This window comes from Podarcis muralis, chromosome 10 (assembly GCF_964188315.1).
Source record: "Podarcis muralis chromosome 10, rPodMur119.hap1.1, whole genome shotgun sequence".
NCBI classification, from domain to species: domain Eukaryota; kingdom Metazoa; phylum Chordata; class Lepidosauria; order Squamata; family Lacertidae; genus Podarcis; species Podarcis muralis.
Window position 1 is genome coordinate 37,456,121 of NC_135664.1, and position 15,156 is coordinate 37,471,276.

Below are 15,156 nucleotides of genomic sequence, written 5' to 3' on the forward strand. Positions count from 1 at the left end.
GGTCACGTGGCCAGCGTGTCGAAGCTGCACCGGCGAACCGGCACCAGAGCAGCACACGGAAACACCGTTTACCTTCCCGCTATAAAGCGGTACCTATTTATCTACTTGCACTTAAGGGTGCTTTCGAACTGCTAGGTGGGCAGGAGCTGGGACTGAATGACGGGAGCTCACCCCGCCGCAGGGATTCGAACCGCCGACCATGCGATCGGCAAGTCCTAGGCGCTGAGGTTTTACCCACAGCACCACCGTGTCCCTAAAGAATCACTTAAATCCTGCCATATTTAAAAAATGCCAAATGCCAGCTTTAAGAAGAACCACTGTGGAATGATTTGAATTCTATTTCTACCATAAGGCATCTGTGTGTGTTTTTTAAATATGGAAAGAATCACTTAAATCCTGCCATATTTAAAACACACACACAGATGCCTTATGGTAGAAACAGAATTCAAATCATTCCACAGTGGTTCTTCTTAAAGCTGGCATTTGGCATTTCCACCTTGCCGTGCTGTCCACTAAATGCTTCTTGGGCAAGTATTATTGTTGACTTGCTCTAACAGCTTCTTTTCCAATGATGGGGGGCGGGAGGCAGGAAAATGCACATTTTTGTCCTGTAATAATTGACTTTATTAACCACTGATTCTGTATAGCACTGGTTCCCAGTTAGCTCTGTACTGCAGAGACCCTCTGTTTTCCAAAGCCAAACCTTGGACCTCCTACTTTTGAAAATGTTGATATCTCTATGGTAGTTTTTGTCATGTGAAAGGTGCCACGGTCCCCTTGGGTGGGTTACACAGACCCCCTTGGGTATACATATATGCCCTCTCTACCATAGTGTCTTTGCATGTTCCTGTTTGATTTTAACCAGGTGACTGGCCCAGAGTGCATTTACTTGTTCATGGCAACTTCACTGTGAGCAAGAACCATGGTTCTGCACAGTCATTTAATCAATCCTAATGTGTGTTGTGGGGCGACATATTTAATATTGAATTGAGAATACAGTGGAGCTCTCATAGAGCTGCTTTGCAGTGGATATGCTTGAAGCCACTCACTATGATGAAAAATGTTAAGCTGGCCAGAAAAATAGGCAGCTGGCCTTGTGCCTAAAGGTGATATGAACTGATCCTCAAACCAATGTGGGGTTATCTCAAGATGTAACAGTCTTAAAAGAGATACGAAATGTTTTAAAAATGTTTTTCTTACTTTTATTTTATCTTTTAAATATAAATTGAAAAGAACTGTGTTTGCACCTCAATATTGTGCAAGATTGGCTTGAAGGGTGTGTTGACTGGACTGAGGAAAATACTCTATATTGAAGCTTTCTTGAATAGCTTCCCACAACTTCTACAAGTGTGTTAAGTAGACTGCTTGTGGTTAGATTGATTTGCCAGGTACATGTAACTTGTGTATCCCGTCATTCTGCATGTCAGCAGTGAGATCTGTACAAATTATACTAAAACATTAATGTGGAGCCAAAATTCAGCCAGGAAATGAGATTTGAAGAGGGTTGTAATTATAGAAACTATGCAAATTCAGAGGCCTAATTCTTTTGCAGTTGCAATTCCCAGCCTGAGAACAGGGCCATTAATCAACTTTGCAGATTGCACTATTCTGTCCAATTAGTACTACAAAGCTAATTTGAGCCTTTGTGCTCTGCCTTTGAAAAAGGTGGGGGAAAGATGAAGCAAATGGGGCAGAGGCCACGACAATATTTTGATTTAAAATGCATTGAAACTAGCTCTTTATTGGATATGTTATTAATTCAGCAGTGCTAAATGCCTAGCATTATATGTTCAAGTCACTGTTATAGAAATTATCTGATCTGAATGCACACCACGTAGTGTTAGGAAATGCTACCAAACAACATGCCATTATTATGAGTAGGTCAGGAACCATGCTTTCCAAAATGTGAATTGAAAAAAGTTTCTTTCCTTATTATTATTTTAAATGGGAAATGTGTAATTCATACGGAATACGTTCCCAGTTATCTGTAGCATTAAATGTGTCACAAATGTGATAATGCAGTCTGTTAATGTAATCTGGTGTTATACCCACAGTGTCATAGCATATTTAATGAAATTATATGGCAGCTAATTTTAGTTGTGGAAACCTAATGCTCTAAGAGTGACACAGCTAACACTTCATCTTAAGTTCGAACTGGAAGAAAAATTCACACATTCACTTTGAACTAAAGATTACTTCAAGTCTGCAGTTTCCTTCTTTTTTCTGCTACTCCAGAAGTTACATTTCTGATACATGGTATCAGAAAAATAATCTAGAAATATCATTGCAATTTTCGAATACCTAGTTGAGTTGTAAGACTTCTTGCCACAGCAAATTGACTAGAGTGAAACAACGTACTCAACTCAGATATTTAGGATAGTATGTCATAATGTGATAAATGAAATGTTTAACCTTATTCATTCACTTTTTTTTCCACACATCACACCATACAGCTTTTCTGTCTGTTTTTTAAACTCAAACATTAACGACACAATCATCACTAAAGATCAAGCACCATTGTATAAAATCCCCATAGCATTTCGGTAAATTAGCTTTTTAAGAATGACACTGGGGATTTTTCAGTCTTCATTTGTGGCTCTACCCATCGGTGCTCCTGAGCTCAAGGGGTTCCTTTGCAGCACTTAGGACAACACTCTGTAATCATAATTAGAAAACGACTGTGTCCTAGCAAAAATTAGTTCCTAACAACCTGCTATGTAGTAAATGATTGTTAGATTTAGAATGCGGCCTGACCTCTTGCCAATTTTGCTATCTACGCATAAGTGATTGGAGACAAATGTGCGCACACAAGTGCACTAAACTGTTAAACATGGCCTTTGTTTGCCTTGTGGATTCTTACACTTTGAAGGGCTAAATAAAAGATTGGGACCACAACTGATTACTCCCTTGTGGAGTCCCTTCATTCAGGGTTATTCAGCTGAGAATTAATTTATCCAGCATTTATATCTCATTATAAACGTGTGAAAGTCTGAACAAATATTTGCATTTGTTTGTGCCCTGCAGCTTCCTTTCTTCTAGCGAACAACAGGTGCTCTCTAAAAAACAAAGCCATGGTTGGTACTTAGGTCAAATGTCTGGAGCAGATTCTTTCATGATTCTTCATCTTTTACTACTACTGCTACTAATAAATTTTATTATTTATACCCCGCCCATCTGACTGGATTTCCCCAGCCACTCTAGGTGACTTACAAACCAGTTGGTGCTTTGCTAGATAGCATGAGTGGCAGTTCTCTACTCAGTAAACCAAAAGTTTGATAGGAAAAGAAAGCAAGGATAGAGAAAGGGAGTGATAAAGAATTGGTATCTATAGTCTCAGTACAAATCTAGCACTGCAATTTCTTAATCATGCTAAAGTAGTCAGAAAGGTTGTAGGCTGCTGTGGTCCCCTCCTTCTCAGTTAAATATCTTAGCATTGTGTTTGCACTACTAAATATGATTAACACAAAAGGGCCCTAATTTTAACTAGTGAATCAGGTTTGCAGGAACCTGGTTCACATTAGCTATGGTTAATGTTGTCAATGCTGCAATACTACACCCTGGCTAAATATGACATTGTTAGGAAAGGGGGAAGTTAAGAAATTGCTTTCCAACTTTGGGACATAGATTAGACTCATTCTCATTCACCATCATTGCCATTTGGCCTGGAAACTTATTGTGAAAAATGGAGCAATGGAGAATTTTCAGGATTCCATTTAAGCCATATGGGAAGTCTCAGCTCTTTATTGTTACAGTTCTGGGCATTAAAGACATAAGAGGAAAGTTTTAGCAAGACTTTCTGGGGGAAACTATTCTGTTGTTGTAAGGCGAGAGGAAGTTCAGCAGAAACCAGGAATCGTTTTGGCTTGACAAATCCAGTTCAGCATGTCAAGTCAAATGTTACTCAAGTTAGCTTCTGAATACAATGTAGTTAAGAAGAGCCTGCTGGATCAGGCCAATGGCCCATCTAGTCCAACATCCTGTTCTCACAGTGTTCACCCAAATGCCCTTGAATTACCGTATTTTTCGCTCTATAAGATGCACCAGACCATCAAACGCACCTAGTTTTTGGAGGAGGAAAACAAGAAAAAAATATTCTGAATCCCAGAAGCCAGAACAGCAAGAGGAATCACTACGCAGCAATCCCTCTCACTGTTCACTACGCAGCAATCCCTCTCACTGTTCTGGCTTCTAGGATAGCTGCGCGGCCTGCATTTGCTCCATAAGACGCACACACATTTCCCCTTACTTTTTAGGAGGGAAAAAGTGAGTCTTATAGAGCAAAAAAGACAGTAAGCAGGATATGAGTACTCTCCCCTCCTTTGCTTTCCAGCAACTAGTATTCAGAACCATTACTGCCACCAACTGTGGAGCCAGAGTGTAAGCCATCATAGCTTTCAATGTTTCAGGTTGTTATGCATGATATACTATTGTAGCATAGTTATAGTGATACAAATGGCAATTACTGTAGATCGTTGCTTTGTAGAAGGCAGGTATTACACAACTGGAAGGAATAACTCTGCACAGAGCTGTGATGATTATTCCCCTCTTATTATCTATATTATTTATCTAAAATATTTCAATACCACCTCCTAAGGTGGTGAAGAATAAAGCCATCAAATACAAAGCCACAATTCAAAGCGCCATATCAAAATGGTAATAACTGACCATTCTACTGATATCTAAGAGCAGGAAAAGCTGGAGCAAATAGAAATATTTTAACACCTGGTGAAAACTCGCCAACTTAAGTGTCTGATGTATTTCAGTGGGAAGCTCATTGTATAGCTTGGGTGCCACTGTGCTGAAATGCCGCCTTGCAAGGTTCCGTGAGACAAAGCTCTGAAGGTTGTGTGGCATAATATCTTAGTGAAGAAGGAGGTCCATAGTGGAAAAGGAGTGGGGAACTTCAATCCCAAGCACTCTAGACCTTTTTATCTGGCCAACACCACTCTCTCAAATCCACACCTGTACTTTCCTCTAGTGCTTTTGCTAGCTGGAACGCACTCCTGAAACATAATGCCTGTTGCATTATGTGTATAGATTGTGTATAGAAACTGCCTGCTTTTTGAATGGCCAGAATGTTATCTACTTTACAAGACCCATTGTTCCACCCACTGTTTGTCTCTTGCCCTTTCCACCACCTGGGAAGAAAGTTTCCTCATCACTGGGTTTCAGTTTCAAAATCAGTCACAGAACTGACGCAGAAGACCCCTCTTTTTGGTAGTCGATATGGTATGAAATGCCATCCTGAACCATGGATTTCATGCTCTGTCCACACAGAGTTGATTCTGATGATTACTAGAAAGTGAGCATGCTCTGTTGTGGTTGCCCCAATTGTGAAACATCTGCACCCAACATCTCACTGACATCTGTTTTATATAGTTTAAATGAACAGTGAAGTTTATTTTAGCACTGCTTTTGCGATTTAATTGTTATGCTGTTCATTTTATCCTTAGATTTTAGCTAGTTCATATTTTGTATTTTTGCTGTGTTTCAGTGCTGTATGAGTTTCTTTGTTTTGAAGAAAGCCTTTCATTTTCCCCCCTGTAGAGTTAGGTTTTCCTTTTGCATTTAGACTGCATTTTTTCCTGTTCTGTGTATTTTATTGACATTTTATGTAAGCTGTTTCTAACTCACCCTCTCTTCTATAGACATAGTTTTAGATAGGGTTTTAGAGCTGACAAAATCCTGTCTCATTATTAAGTTAACAAGAATTATAGAATACATTGTTTATCATATACAATAGTAATCAAATCTTGAAATGAGTTAAAATGGTTCCACTGGTAAGGTAATCAGCTTATTCTGTGAAGGGAATATTAATATTTTCTATTACACATTTGCCCTTTATGACAAGGCATAAGCATAATGTTGTCAGAAACTCAAACCTTAAGAAGCAAAGAAGCAAAATCATTTGAATGTCCTCTAGAGTTTCCCTAGGGTGCAATTATTCTTTGAGGCATGAGGTGAGAATATAAGTTTTCATGGGGATTTGTACAGATGGTGTTAAAGGTTGCTTGTCATGTTGACTTTACATGCCAATTGCCAACTTCAAGAACAGTATGGCTTATTCTCAGGCAATCTATTCTTCAGGGTATTGGTGGACTTGTCACATGCATTCAGATGAATTTCTCCCCTTCTCAATATATGTTGCCTTTTAGATGACTGACACAAAATGTTGCATGAAAGGACAACCTTAAGAAAACCCAAATTTTCAAAGAGCCTGCATTTGACACAAATTAGTTCAAAGTATATTTGGGAGATTCTTTCTAGAAAGAGGTATTTTTGGCAACTAGTTTATATATTTCACAGAAAAATCTTCATTGCTAGACTCTGGATTGTTTTAAGTGGTGTTAGTGTGTGTTAGAGTAGATGGTGGATGATCTTTTTTTAAAAAAATCTTGACCTTTCTCAACAGTCTGACCCAATCTGACACTTCTAAGCTTGATTGCGGGTTAGCATGCAACTCCCAGTTGTATTCTGCACTTTTGCGGATTTTGTGGTGTGGTTTCAGTGTGCGCACGTAAAAAGACTCAATGGCTTTGTAAGGAATTTTGTGTCAGCAGTTTGCAGTTGCATAGTGGCCTGGAAGGTTCCTGTGACCTTGCTTTCTAAAGTTAATCTCTATGACTCTAAAGAGCACCAGATGGTTTCTCTATGCTCTGCTGGGTTCTAAGCCCTGCGATGAAGGGAAAGGACAGGAATGCTGTGGAGTTCTTGCACTAATACCTATTTGTGTTTCTGATTTAGCCTGTTTACCACTTCTCTTGAATGGCTGTATGGTTTCCACTCTTGCCTGTTTCTGGTCTGCCTTCAAATGAACAGGTTATACAGAACAGTCAGGTTGCTGCAATGCTGCAGGCATGCACCCACTTAAATATAATTAAGCCAATTATCTTCCTCAATGTCCTGAGATGTGGTGATCTAAAAAAAAAAAAAAAAGGTCCAGTGCAATATCTATTTTATGTTAATTCCTTAATTGTACTAGAGGTCAAAAATCAGCAGACCTGTCATGGCATGTATAGCGGGTGTTATGTTGGCTATGATGGACGTAACCATCGTGGTGCTCTTAGAGCATTGCTGGACACCTGCACTCACTACCCACAGCAATGGTCAGGAATGATGGGAGTTGTCTTCCAGCAACATATGGTGGCTTCTCCCTAGGTTATGGTGATTCCTGCGAGTTTATGCTCATTTTCATCCCTTAGCCAGTAATGGGAGCACTGAATCCATGCCAGGCAAGTATGATTGCTGGCTGTGAAGTTTATTGTAGTGATCTATTCAGTTTCTGAGTCTTAGCAATATGTTTTTATCTGTTACATCCTATGTGTGTTTGAATTAGGATCTGTGCTACGTGTGCCACAGTTATAGTAACGCAAAGATTTTTATTTTTTTTACTGTTGCACAAGTAGGAAAGTTTATATTCAGATTAATATCCAGCAGCAATTCAGATTTCATTGATGCTGTTAGCTCTTTCCTTGCTGGCATTTTCAGAACTTGACCTGTGGAAGTTGGAACATCTGATAAAACACCACACATCTCTTCCCAGCGGGCTTGCAAATGTTGAAAACCTATCCAGGGAATGATGGACAGCTTGATGAAAGTACTTCAGCTGGAGCACGATGCCTAAATGAGGCAGAATTCCCATTAGACACATACCTTTAGGAGCTAATACAATTACTGCAGTTTGTGGCGCAAGTTGTCTAATCTCATGAGTTTGGCTATTAGCAAAGAGGGGTGGATGCACAATGTCCTTAAGAGTGGCAGCATTGTCAGCGTAATTTAGCACACACCGATGAGCTGCAGTAATTGCAAAAGACCATGTCAGGTCAGAGTCATTGCTCTAGATCATTAAAGTGAGTTGGTTTTACACTAGCCATCCGTTAACTGATTACAGCATATAATTATTACAAAAAGCTGAAACATAGGCAGATGTAGTGGTTCTGACATCACTACAGAATTTAACTGGCGAATTGATGCAAGGTTAAATTATCTTCCATCCCTATCATGCTGTGGCACACCTAACAAGATGAACTATGTTAAGGGTTGTAGGTTGCATGAAAATAGATTCAGCTGTTAGTCATTGTCTTGCTTTTATTGATTAGCTCAAGATGTCAATCTGACAATATATGCCATGTGATTTATTATACGCTGGTAACATTAGTGCATAATCTTTCAGCATATATTGTCTGGAGTAAATGATGCATGCTTTATTCAGATTGTGGGTTTGTGTCTTAAGTTGATCCTAGAAGATGAATAGAAAAATCTATGAATCTATAATATCAGTCAGTTGTGGCTTACAGGGTGTGACTAGTATTTTATTTTTTTTTAATGCCGGAGAAGTAACTTTAGGAATTACAATATCCTTTTAAGATCAATGTTTCAAGAGACACCATATTTGAAAGGTGTTTTTTGCTTTCCTGGAATGGTATGATAATTTGAACAAACTGATAAAAGAGGACCTTTTTAAGCCAGTTCAATATGGTTATAATAAATTTATTGCAATACATATATCATTCAGATAAGCAAATTGCCAAATGCTAAAATGAAGTCTGTCTGTGGATGAATTTAAACACAGGGTAAGATAATGTTGCGATAACAATGAAAATCACTGGATAAGTCAACTAATGTTTCTCATGTCATTATATATGATGAAAATCTACCATGTTGTTAGGTAGGAAATAAAAGTATGAACAAATGTACTTCCTCTCTGTTTATGTACTCATTTGCAACCCCTTTTGCATATCTTCATAATCCTATCCATCTGTCCACATATGCCCATTCTACCTGAAGCTGAGAGTGAGCAGGGATTGACTGCTAGTGTAAGTTATCAGGAGAAAATCATAGCTGATTCCCAGAAAATGAAAACGAACCATTCTTCACATCCACTTGGCTTTTCAGTTGGAATATTTCCTTAAATAAGAGTTTCCCCAAAACTAGTCTTTTTCAGTGTGAAAATTAGAAATGCTTTCCTGAGAATTTTCAAGGGCAGGACACCAATTATTGCCTGGAATCCTGGGAATCTTGGAAATCTCCCAGCTTCATTCACAAGAGATAAGGATATTCTTGGTGCGCATATACAGGAATGTCATTGTTGCACACTTCACTAGATAGTGGAAGTAATTACCATGAGTAGCCACCTGTGCTGTGTGAGAGGCAGCTGGTCAGTGCTATAACTTCAGTCAGGTGTCAGTCGGAAGCCCACACCACCTGTTAATTACCCTTTCCCCTTGTGGGTCTCCTTTGTCTGTCCTCTAAATAGAGAAACACAGATGTTTGTGTACATTTTAATTAAGTGCAGGCCTAGTATTAAGTGCTATGGTTTAAGATGCCCACTTTTATTTTGAGAAGAATCTGCTGCCACCTGTGCAAGCAGAAAATCTAAATATACCACAATTTACATTTATTATACTTGGATATTCAAGACTCTAACACTATTGCTAATTAGCATTTAGATGGTTCCTAGGTAGTAATTTTGTGTGCCTCTCTCTTATTTCAAGTAACTTCTGACTCTCCCCTTTTTTTAACTTTATGCCATCTATCTATCTATCTATCTATCTATCATCATCATCTCACCCCTAGAATCCTGGATTATCTCCTTTAATGCTGACAGGAAACTTGCTGATCGCAATGCATTTATAGATTTTTAAAGAAATAATTTGAACCAAGCTAGCTGGTAGGATGGGCAATTGGAACAGCATAACAGAAAATGCATTCTGAAAGGGAGTATATAGTGGCTTTGCTTTGATTGGCGAGAGGAAGATTATACAAATTGGATGACCTTTTGTATGGGGTGGGACAGAGGGAATGTGACCCTTCTTGCTTTACTTGGTTCTCTCCATGGCTTTTGATACCATCAACCATGGTATCATGCTGGACTGTCTCTGCAGGTTTGGAACAAGAGGCAGGAGGTCTATTCCTGCCTATGAGACTTGTACCTGAGAGTATCATTAGGTGACTACATTTTGACCCCCTGGAAGTTATGCTGTGAAGGTGCCACAAGGCTACATCTTCTTTCCCCCACTGTTGTTTAACATCTATATGAAGTGATAGGGAATGGATTTGGGGCAGAGTGTCATCAGTATGCAGATGATACCCAGCTCTGTTCCTCTGTTACAGTTGAGCTGAGTATGGCTGTGCATGTTCTGAATTGGTGCTTCAATGAGTGGTGGACTGGATAAGAGCCAATAAGTTGAAATTAGAAACTGAAGCCCAATAAGATGGAGGGGCTGTGGGTGGATGGTTTCTGTTTCCAGGAGTTAGGATAGCTGCCTGATCTGATCAGGTCTGCATACCTTCTGAAGAACAAAGAACACAGCCTTCATCACCAAAGGTTCAAAGCTTTCTTTCCCCATCTTTGACTGGTGTTGCAGGTAAGGCCATTTCTGGGCAGGCATAGGCTGTTCCATGCATAGATAAACTGAATATTTGATTATTGTAAGGTCCCCTGTGTGGAGCTACCAGGTAGAGCACATCACAGTAACATTAGTTCTTTCAGTGCACAATGCAGTCGTTAGGGGCACTGACAGTAGTGACCTAGCATGTGCATATTATATCTCTTCTGAAAGAACAGGCTGTCAATTTGCTATTGAGCTCAATCTTAAGGTAATTACCGTATTTTTTGCTCTATAAGACTCACTTTTTCCCTCCTAAAAAGTAAGGGGAAATGTGTGTGCGTCTTATGGAGCGAATGCAGGCTGTGCAGCTATCACAGAAGCCAGAACAGCAAAACTCCTCCAAAAACTAGGTGCGTCTTGTGGTCTGGTGCGTCTTATAGAGCGAAAAATACGGTATATCTGTTTATGAAATTTTCAAAATTTGGAACCTGTATATACTTTCCCCCAATATACTCTTGCCTGTATGTTGAGCTTTTCAGATGAAGCCTGTCTAGTCTGCTGAGGTCAACTTTGTAGCAGCTGAAGGGAGGGCCTTTTCCATTGTGACTCCCCCTCTGTGGCTCCTTATCTGTGGGAACACCTTCCCACAATAAAAAAAAAAAAAGGGGGGGGGGAGAAATCCCAGCTTTGGGAAGCCATGTAAGATTATACCATGGGGACACAGTGGTCTTCAGTCACACTCAATTATGGTTTTGAGAATTTTCCCTCTTGAAATTCTTGGGAGTAGCTATTTTTGTTTGTATTGTTGCTGTATAATGTTGACATGCAGTGCAGTTTTACAGTAGAAGTACTTGCGCACTGTTCACATTTTTTTGTTTACATGGATAAGTTCTAAATTTGGAGAGTCTCGTTCATTATTGAGTTCTCTTTGTCCCTCATGTAGGTTTTGAAGCTATATAATATTGTCTTCAGTATGTTGCAGGATTTATTAAACCAGGTTGTTGAATCAAAATAAACAATTTCCTGTTATATTATGGCCTTGGGAAGGGAAGAGAATGTTTCTAAGTTATAGCAATAGAAGGAGCAGTGGTTCATACATAGCAAATTCACTATAAATGAAGCAAAGCAAAAACCACAGAGAATATCATTAGGATATCCTGGGGCACAGACAGAACTTTCTCTGTCAAGGTGTGTTTCTCCACAGCCCTACTTTCCACCCAGCGCCATAAATCATGACTTGAAACTGTGTGCTTCTAGATGCCAATATTTTACAACATCCAGAGTGTTCTTTCTGCTTCATCTGGGATGCTGGATACTGCCTCAAAATACATAGTAGAGCAATAAAAAAGGTAAAGGTAAGGTACAGGACCCCTGGACGGTTAAGTCCAGTCAAAGGCGACAATGGCGCTCATCTCGCTTTCAGGCCGAGGGCGCCGGCGTTTGTCCGCAGGCAGCTTTCCGAGTTTACCTTTTATTAGGGCAATATCTTTATCAGGCCTACCAAAATGTCAGAAAATAGAAATTCCAGGTTCCACAGAACTCTTCATCAGGCTCATTGATGCAGAACTCAAGGAAGCAGAGCTGAGTAAGAACTGGTTTTTTTTTGTTTTTTTTTGGAAGGGCCTTCTTTGAGAGTTTACTAGCTTCTCCAACACTCTGTCGTAAGATTATTGCCAAATACAGACATGACTTGAGCAATATAGCCCTTTCTCTCTCTTCCTTACTGCATTTTTCTTTAGCCATCTAGCCTGGGGAAAAGGTCGAGGGAGCTTGAAAGTTTGCACATAGTTTTATGTCATTTTGGTTGGTCTAATAATGGTATTACTCTAATAGGTAATTTGGATTTTTTTTTATGTGAGCCACTGTGGCTACTTTTTACTTTTCAAGAGTAATGTTTGGTCCTATATCTGTAAACAATCTCTTGGGGGAAATGCGATATATGTTTGGATATGCTAGCTACCATGAAAATATCAGACTTACCCACTCAGTCCTTTTCTGAGGATATGCCTTAACTTCATATGACTCTTGAGCTCTTCCCATAGGCGGGAAGTTTAACAAATGAGCAGAGCAGTACAATGTAGTTATTTCTTAGGGTAGGGCTTACCATTAGCAGTGTTGGTAGTACACTGTTGTGGCTGCTGCCACTGTGCATGACAGCAGTAGGAATTGTATTGGCAGCTTGGCTGCCATTTTGCAGCATCTGCAATGGCCTGGATTCGTTCCAAGGCATTTGGGACGGGGGAAATGATTTTTTTTACCACAAAACAGGGAGTGGATATATGGGGGGGGGGGAATTCTGTGAAACTTTTTTTTTTTTAAGGTGGGGTGAGAAAAAGAAAAATCTTCGAATATTTCTCAGAAAAGTGTCTCCTGGGAAATCTCTGCTCAGGTCCACCCGAGGAAGTGTACATGGGTGACCCCAGCTATGTCCCATGGGTCAGATAGCATGAGAGAATTCTCTTGGAAGGGAGCCAAAGCACATGTTTTGAGAGGTAGAGTTGTTTTCGAGTCAATATGATCTCATGCAGGCATTTTAAAAATGGGTGCATTCTGTAGTTTCAAAATGAAAACATAAGGAGTGCCCTCTTCTAGGTCAGATGCCATGACCTTCCTAGCAGCTTGGCTGCTAACTGATTTTTAGCATCACAAGTATTGGAAAAGATCTTCTCTTCTCCCCTCTGCTTCTCAGCTCGCTCTTACAACCTTTTGCTTCCTATGCAAGCTTTCCAGCTCAGTCCCATGTTTGTGTATACGTACAAGACTTCTTTGTCATAAAAGTCAATGCACCAAACTACTCAGGGTGCTGCTTTCCATTTAGTTGGCCAATTACACTCTTGCTGTACCTTAGTCCCCCCATGGGAACACGAGGCAGCACAACATAGCGCTGTCTGTCCCTTGGGGTTCACTTTCTTGAACCAAACACATCTCAGGTCATTAGTGTCATTGGCCAGGCCATTCTGAGTAGTGGCGATGTGGGATTTTGATTGTCTGCTTAAACTGGGGTTAGTATCTTTTCCTTCCTATGTTTTTTTTCTCAATTCCCCATGCTTTATTGGATCGTGAATGTTTTTTTAGTAAGTGCTTTAGATATCTGCAAAAGAACAACCAGTCCAAAGTAAATATGTACTATAAAATTATTGTTTTTCTAGGGAAATATAAATGCCAGTGTTTAGAATGTTGTCTCTGCATTTTATTTTTCTGGGAACCCCTCCTGGGTGAAAGAATGAAGGATACTGGCATTTTTAATGAACTGTAGAGCTACTTATCTGCCCTCAGGCTGACTGCTGGCAACCTAGCAGCCATCTTTTCAGCCTTTCCTTTCCTCTAGAGCCGACATATTTCGATCTATTCCTGAACTATCCTAAATTAGGACATTACATTGGTATGAGGTAGTGAGTTTACAGTGCAGGCACCCAGAGAACTGGAAGACTCAAAACTAACTTGTGCATAATGAAAATGGCATTTTGATCAGAGGTTTTTTTTTTAAAAAAATGGGTGGTGTTGGTGTGAGTTTTAAATTAAGGAATGGGATGTGTGTCAAATTCTCAAAGCCAAGATGGCACTGATCTTCATAACCAAGATTAAAAGCTTTTGGCCCGTCCCTCTGCACAAACTTAGTTTGAAGCTGCACATCTAAATACAGGTGGTAGAATGAACTGTGCCACTTCAGATCGCAGATGAGGGAGAACGTCATTTTTGAAAACTTCACATTTTACTTTTGAAAGGCATTCTCAGGTAGAAACCTAGCACATCAGTGATAAGGCTGGGGCAGAACTTTTCTCCCCACTGCACTAATTAGCTTTGCTTTTAAGATGGGAAAGGTGTCTAAACATCCCCAGCACTGTTACCATCACCATATGTCCTGAAACTGGTACACTTCAGGACTTTAACCAGCTCATTCTGCTGAAACCAGTCCTGATTCAGGGTTATTACAAAGCATAACTTCCTGTTGTTAACTTCATGGGTTGACATTTGTGTTCAAAATTTTTGCCTCTGATATTAATACATCTAAAGGCATAAGCTTAATTACATGAAAGTATATTTCAACATTTCTGTAAGGCGCTACCCTTTTCTCTTTTTTTGGAAATTCTGCTGCAACAGCTTTTCAACAGTAAGTAGCATGGTTTCACTAAAATAAAAACGAGGGTGTGTTTTTGCTACTGGAAATGAGATAGCTGCAAGATACATTTCTCACTTTTGAATGTTTACTTCTCTTTGCTGCCTTTAGGAATTTAGAGAGTGCAAAAGCTTGGGACAAATTTTGTGTAAACATTCATGTATCTGCACTGGGGGACTAGCTATGCAGGGCATTTTCACAGCATCTCTTATACTGCCTCTCATACTGAGACCTCCGGGTATAGCATGGTATATAAATTCATTTAATCAATCAATCATGCAAAATTCATTTGAGGCCTCTGTTTCCATAACAGGATCCTTGTATGTCTTCATGCATGTGCAAGTCATATGGTTGTGATGCATATGATCCCCTCCCCTGGGGGTTGCTCAGCCTTTGCAAAGTAATCGCACTGAGCCTTTATTGCTAACAATAAACACCTTTTGTTTTCTCACTGCCGCATGGAAATTTCCTTCAGCCTCAAACGTTGATTTTTGCAACAGTTGCACTTTGCTAATGGGTACTACAGTGGTACCTTGGGTTACATATGCTTCAGGTTACATACGCTTCAGGTTACAGACTCCGCTAACCCAGAAATAGTACCTCGGGTTAAGAACTTTGCTTCAGGATGAGAACAGAAATTGCACGGCGGCGGCACAGCAGCAGCAGGAGGCCCCAGTAGCTAAAGTGGTGCTTCAGGTTAAGAACAGT

At 39.9% G+C, this 15,156-nt stretch overlaps 1 protein-coding gene across 1 annotated transcript in view; it reads left to right on the forward strand.

Annotated features, from left to right (window-relative positions):
- The window catches only part of TMTC2 (transmembrane O-mannosyltransferase targeting cadherins 2), a 183,470-nt gene that overhangs the window by 76,137 nt on the left and 92,177 nt on the right, over positions 1–15,156 (forward strand). The gene's annotated exons all lie outside the window — the stretch shown is intronic.